The sequence below is a fragment of the Sodiomyces alkalinus genome (assembly GCF_003711515.1).
Source record: "Sodiomyces alkalinus F11 unplaced genomic scaffold SODALscaffold_3, whole genome shotgun sequence".
Lineage (NCBI taxonomy): Eukaryota > Fungi > Ascomycota > Sordariomycetes > Glomerellales > Plectosphaerellaceae > Sodiomyces > Sodiomyces alkalinus.
The window spans coordinates 4,637,243-4,643,687 of NW_021167081.1; positions in this window are offsets into that span (position 1 = coordinate 4,637,243).

Consider the following 6,445-nt stretch of genomic DNA (forward strand, 5'->3'; position numbering starts at 1 on the left):
AATATAGTTAATAAAGGAATATAGTTAATAAAGGAATATAGTTAATAAAGGAATATAGTTAATAAAGGAATATAGTTAATAAAGGAATATAGTTAGAGAGGATATAATACTTATGCGTCGACTCTCGTTTAGGCTACCTTTCTTAATAGTAATAACTAAAACCGTTTATAGCTGCTCGGTAGTATTCTTACCGGCGATGAGGAGCTGTTATATATATTAGACTAACTAGACTGCGGAGTAGTCCACGAAGGGTAGGGCTATAGGGATATATAACTTACTACGTGGTATTTAAGGCCATTATGTTTACAGTAGTAGTAGTATTTATTTATACGCCGACCGTTATCGACGTATCGGTATATCTCGGCCTTAATAGTATACGTTGTTTTCTTTAAGTTAATCGCTACTAACTTCCCCTATATAACGTATATAGGGGACCCTTAGATCCCCACCTATACTGATATCCACTATCTTTTCGCGGGGAGCGACCGATAGCGTAGTAGTTAACGTTAAAGGCGTAGCCGGGGTGGGAGCAGGAGGCTCTAGCGTAGCTAGCTACATAGCAGACTGCCTAGCGGACTATAAGGTTAACGCCGTAACCACGGTCCGAAGCCTCGTAGAGGCGCGCTTTATACTCGTTAGAGTAGCGGCGCGTGTATTATTATTATCTTCCTAGGAAGGTATAGTGATTACGCTAAATCGCGTGGTTAGCTAGTATCGTGAACTAGAGACATATAGAAATACTTATAAGATAGTAGTTACTTAATTAAGACTATAAGTCGTTACTACGCAATATCGTAGATTAGCCAGAACTCACAGAAGAATAGCACGATGAAAAAATTAAGTATAGGAGAGGAAGAAAAAGAATAGAAAAAGGGAATCACGGCAGGTTATAAAATATCCCTCATAGTAGTTATATAGGTAGTACATATTTTTAGTATAAAGAAAGAAGCTACGAATTCACGGAAGAAGTAATATCGGGCCCTATATAATACTAGCTTTAGGAGTCTTTATAGATAGATTAAAGGAATAACCCAAGAGGATAAAGGGATAGACTAGAAGACCCGTGGAGGAACCGGTATAGAACATATTAGAGTCCTGGAAGGTTAGTCTCGTGGCTAAGGATAAAGTGGCCTTTATTTATGGATTATAGGGATAAAAGGAGAGAGTATATACTCGGGTTAGAGCCACGGCTAAAAGGGCTCCGTGTATAGGTACTAGGCGGGAACCTATTAGGGTCCTGACGATAAGGGCTCTGGTTCGGGGTATTAAGACATTTAGGAACGGACTCGGAGGCTAGGTTCGGAGGAGCTAAAAGGCCGGCGCGGATCGGGCGCTTCTAAGCATAGGAGTATTCGGGGGAGGTCGCTATATTAGGTGCCTATAGCAGTGGTTATAATAGATTCTCATTATAAACCTGTCAGGGTTTAGCCACGCTCTGTCTAAGACCCCTTAAGGTATAAATAAAGCAGTTATTATATAGTAAATAGAATAGCCCCTTAAAGCAAATAAAGCAGCTCTTAAGAAAGTAAATAAAGTAGTCCCCGAGGAGCAGCAGAGCGTATTCTTAAGGAGCGAATGAGTCTCCCCTTTAAAGAAGGAGGCCAGCGATTAATCGGATTCTTTGGTTACCCTCACGTTTAGTCCTATTATTTTCCTAATCGTGAACCTATTAGAGATCTATTTAGTTCCTTACTACCTCTACCTTTTCACTCTTTGCGACTACCCATTTAATATAATTTTCCGTGCGGGTTATCGCGTGGGTGCTAAGCTGAAACCGTAAACGCGGTGGTAGTGGCCTTAGCCTCCGCACGCTTAATTATATACTAGCCCTGTATATCTAGTAGCTTATAAATAGGCTGGTTATTAGCAATACTAAAAATTGTATTATTTATAGTATTCTAATGGTAGCCTTATAGGCGTAGCTAGCGTTCCGAGACGATATTAGTAATAAACTCCTTATAGTATACGGTATCGTGTAGGCGTAATAGCCTTCTTATATACCGGATAGGGATTATACACGTAGCTTAATATTTCCGTAGCCGAGGATTAAAGCCTTCTAGGTGCTTACTTAGAGGGATAAAGATAAAGTATTAGTAGGTATTCGAACGGCCGTAAAACGGCCTTGATTATTAAAGACGTAGATTAATAATCCTATGTCTAGAATCGCGTAGTATAGTAATACTTTCGCTTAGTAAATAAAAAGAGATACTCCTTATTATAATCTTAATAGTGTTATCGTATAAGGGCGCGCTACCCATTTGTCTTCTATGGGGTAGAAGCCTAATCGCCCGATCGCGGAGGCGTTAAAGTTCGATATAGGTGCTTCCTCTATTATTATTACGGTTACGGCCGGCTGGAAAACCCGCCGAATTTATTATATAATACTTATAATAGGTGTAGTATTATAGAGTTAATCCCCCTAAACCTCCTTTATATTACTAGCAGTGGTAGGCCCTCAAGCTTACCGCCTTTTCGATATCGCAGTATCTACACGGCTTTTAAAACTATAGTTATATATCTTCTTTTCTTTGACCTTCGTAATATCTTCACAGCCTTATTAGCTATAAAGGCGTATATCCAGGCTTATATACTAATAGGCGGGGGTAGAATAAAGGTTCTTATATATCTTATAAGACCTCCTCGTCGCGGGAGGAATACCACTTATAGACGTGCCACTATATAGACGCTTCTTAGTATCTTTATTTTAATAATATCCTTAGTATCGGGGAGGTTCCTAAGGGTATTAAAGGTGCCTATCCTAACTCTAGGCTTTATAGCGGCGGATTAAAAGCTCTTTATATTATTAAGAACCGTCTTTGAAGCCTTTACCAAATCGATAATCGTTAGCTGGTTTTCCGTAATCTTATTATACTTATTTATTAGGTAGCTATTACTCTATTCCAAAGAAATAGGTCTAATATGTTTTAACGCGTCTTCCGCCTAATAGTCCGCGCTTAATAGTTCTATAACGCCTATATATTTATAGTGTATTCTCGTAGTTTTCTAGGTTATAACCTACACATCTATATCTTTAGGTATAGCCTTTAAAGGCGTACTATATCGTCGATATAGGATTAGGGCCTCTTTACGGAGGTTCATAGGGGTTAGTTCTAGATACGCGTAGAAGAGGGCTACCTAGGCCCGCGTGTTACTTATATTATTATACTATAACTATACGAGGAGGTTACGTAGCGTACTGTAAACAGTCCTTTCGATATATAAGCGTACTTTATTAAATTCTTTCTACTATGCTTTGTTGTCGGCTTTTCCTCGCGTTATATACGGTAATCCTATATAAAGCGTATATAGCCTTTTGGGGAGAGGTTATTAATAAGCGTGGGTATCTTAGTTAGTAGTTCCTTCGTTATAGCCGTAGCCCTTTTACGAGTAGTCGTCTTCTTCTTACCGGCGGCCGTAGTAGTAGTAGTAGTAGTAGTAGCGGTAGCGGTAGCGGCCGTGATAGGGTCTTAGCCTAAGGTATCGGTAGCCTTATCGCCCTTTAATATAATAATAGAAGATAGAGTAGCCGTGATAGTAGAAAACGAAGTAGCTATAGCCTCCTTTATTATGTTAGGGATAACGATACGGGCTTTCTATTTACGGATATTAGAAGGCGCCGGCTTAGGGAGGAGGTAAGCGTTAGCGTCCTTATCGTTTAGATTTAGATTAAAATAGTTATCCTAGTAGGAGGTAGATTTACCGCGTACGGCGCCCTCCTACGCTACCTAATCCCTCTAGTTACCGAGAGTAGTAACGGCTACCTTCTATTGAAGATTAGATATATCGGAAGATATCTTTACTGCTTTATTATTTAACGAATTAATTAATAGGTAGGTTGGTAGGTTAAGTAATCGTTTAGTTACTATAATTAGGTTAATAGTACTTATTTAAAGAGTGCTTGTAAAACGTGATTGCTTTTATAGTGGAATAGGATAGCCTTATTGATATCTATCGTTTAGGCGTTATAAACTGGGTTTATAACTATCGCACGTTAAAAATATACTACTACGCTAAAAGGGAATTCCTATATCTTATATAGAGGCCTTATTTTAGTACTTATATAATTAATACGATGTACCCCCTAGGTTAATAGGCAGTACTGCCTAGTAGGCTAGATAAGCTATTAATAAGGACTAATAGCTCTAACTCTCTATCTTTTGTTTATAGTTTTTCCACGTTTCAAATCAAGGTTATTTGTAAGGGGTATACTTAGTAATAACTTTACGCTAGAACGGCTACCGGGCTTATAACTATCGCACGTTAAAATAGCACTAATATAATTAAATGAATAAAGCAGAAATCTCGTATATATATTATATTAAGTTATATCTATATAAGTCTTTTATACCCTTAATTTAGGTGGTAAAGACTCTGTTATAGGTACTATATTATCTAGATCCTATCTGGTCCTTCCGGTATCCTCCCTTGTTATATCCTGATGCCCGAGGTCCCCGAGATCCGAAGCCCTTCGTCAGGCATGCATCCCCTAGGGACAACATCGTGGTCCGTGTGCCTATACGACACAAACAGTCTCGCACACTTTATAACTAAGGCCACGTTCGACAATTTTATTAACTTAGTGAAATCTTACTACGACTTTTATGAAAGTGGTAACGCTGCTAAGGCGCTATTTTAACGCCGTCGCTTAGCCTCGATATATCTTTGTGTATAGAAATAAGGGAGTTATATCGGGGAAATATTAAGCCGATTTTGTAATACAGGATTATGTCTTTTATATTTAGAAGACCCTATATTTTACTAGTATGGAATATCGTGAATACTACTATATATATCGATATAGAGGCCCTGGATTCTATTAGTATAGAGGATATTATAGAAGGGTTATTTAGTAATATATCTAACCCTAATACGAAGGATCTTAACGACCTGGAGGCTACCTAAGAAACCTATAATATCGAATAGTAACCCCTTGTATAAAGGAGGGATACTATTAATTTAAACGCCTCTAGCGATAACTATATATCCGATGACGATAGAACTAGGTAAACTCCTACTATAAAGGGGATGTCGGCGTTGTAAGTTAGTTCTCCTTCATCTCTTAATAAACGGTTGTGGGTGGTATAGCAGGATTATATTAAGCGTCGACTCTTTAAGTTATTAAGTACTCTACGTTATAATAATACCCTATTCGCTATAAGTAATAAAAGGTTAGCTAGATAATAAGTGCTAGGCAAGATCCTACCTGAGATATGAGAAGTATATCCTATAGCTAATCTATTAGTTAAGGCAATAATAACGAAGCTTAATCGTATAGAAAAAAAGCTAGGGCTACCTTAACACTAATCTGTAAGTCCGGTATTAATAACTACGATAATAAGAGCGGTATTATCGAAGCGACTAACGAGTAGTAGGATATATTCGAGATAAAATACGGCGAGATCGGTCGCCGTATTCGGAGGCGCGGAGGCGTATAATAAGTGGATAACCTATTGAAGCTTAGTTAGCCTAATACTATTATAACGGGCCCGAATATCACCGATGTATAAGAGCTAAATTAACGGAAGCGTTAGAAATCGGTATTAACACCGGTAGCTAAACGCACTAAGCAGTAATAATAGAATCCTGATAACCGTAGCGTAATAGGCTCGCCTATCCCTTATAACAATAGTTTGGATAACGGTCGACGGCGCTACTGTAGAAGGGAAAACGCATTTACGGATCTACTAATAACCGGTTTACTTATAATATCGGCACGTTAAAACGCGGCTTCCTTTAAGAACGCTTTTACTAATTATTAGTGTGGCCTTTTGACAAATTAGGCGGCCTTAATAGGATTATTATAGTAGGGGAATTTATCGCGTAAAGTCCTAACCTAGGGACGCTATTTAACGCGTTAAGAAAAGAGGGAAAAAGGGCGTTTTTCAAGAAGTACGGCTTTATAAAAGTAGAGGTTATAAGAGTAGTAGAGAGTATTAAAGGAGGTGGTAATAGTGGTAATAGCGGTGATAATAGTAATAGTTGTAAGGGCGGTAGGCGTAGGCGTAGCTTTACGGTGGATCTAGATTCCGATTAAGCCTTATTCTTATACGTTTTGATTAGCTAGGAGTATTCACCGCCTATCTAAATAGAACTAGTACGGGCATAGCTCTATCTTATCTACTACTCCTGCCTCTTAATATCTATATATTTAGTAGGTATAGTACCTAACGTGCTACTTAATATATCGACATCTTTTCTATCATAATAACTACTATTACTACTCTATTATCCTAGATATCTAATATCTTATTTCTAATCTACCCTTAAGGCTGATATTACGGTTAGCTTACTCGGCGGCTAGCTATAGTAGCTGCTTTTCCTCGTTTTAGTAAATCCTTTATCCACCGTTGTTATTAACGTTATATTATTACGTATAGCTCTGATCAAGTTCTAGATCCCCGTTACCGTGTACAGGATTATAACCTGCTTTTTAAGGGTAGACTTA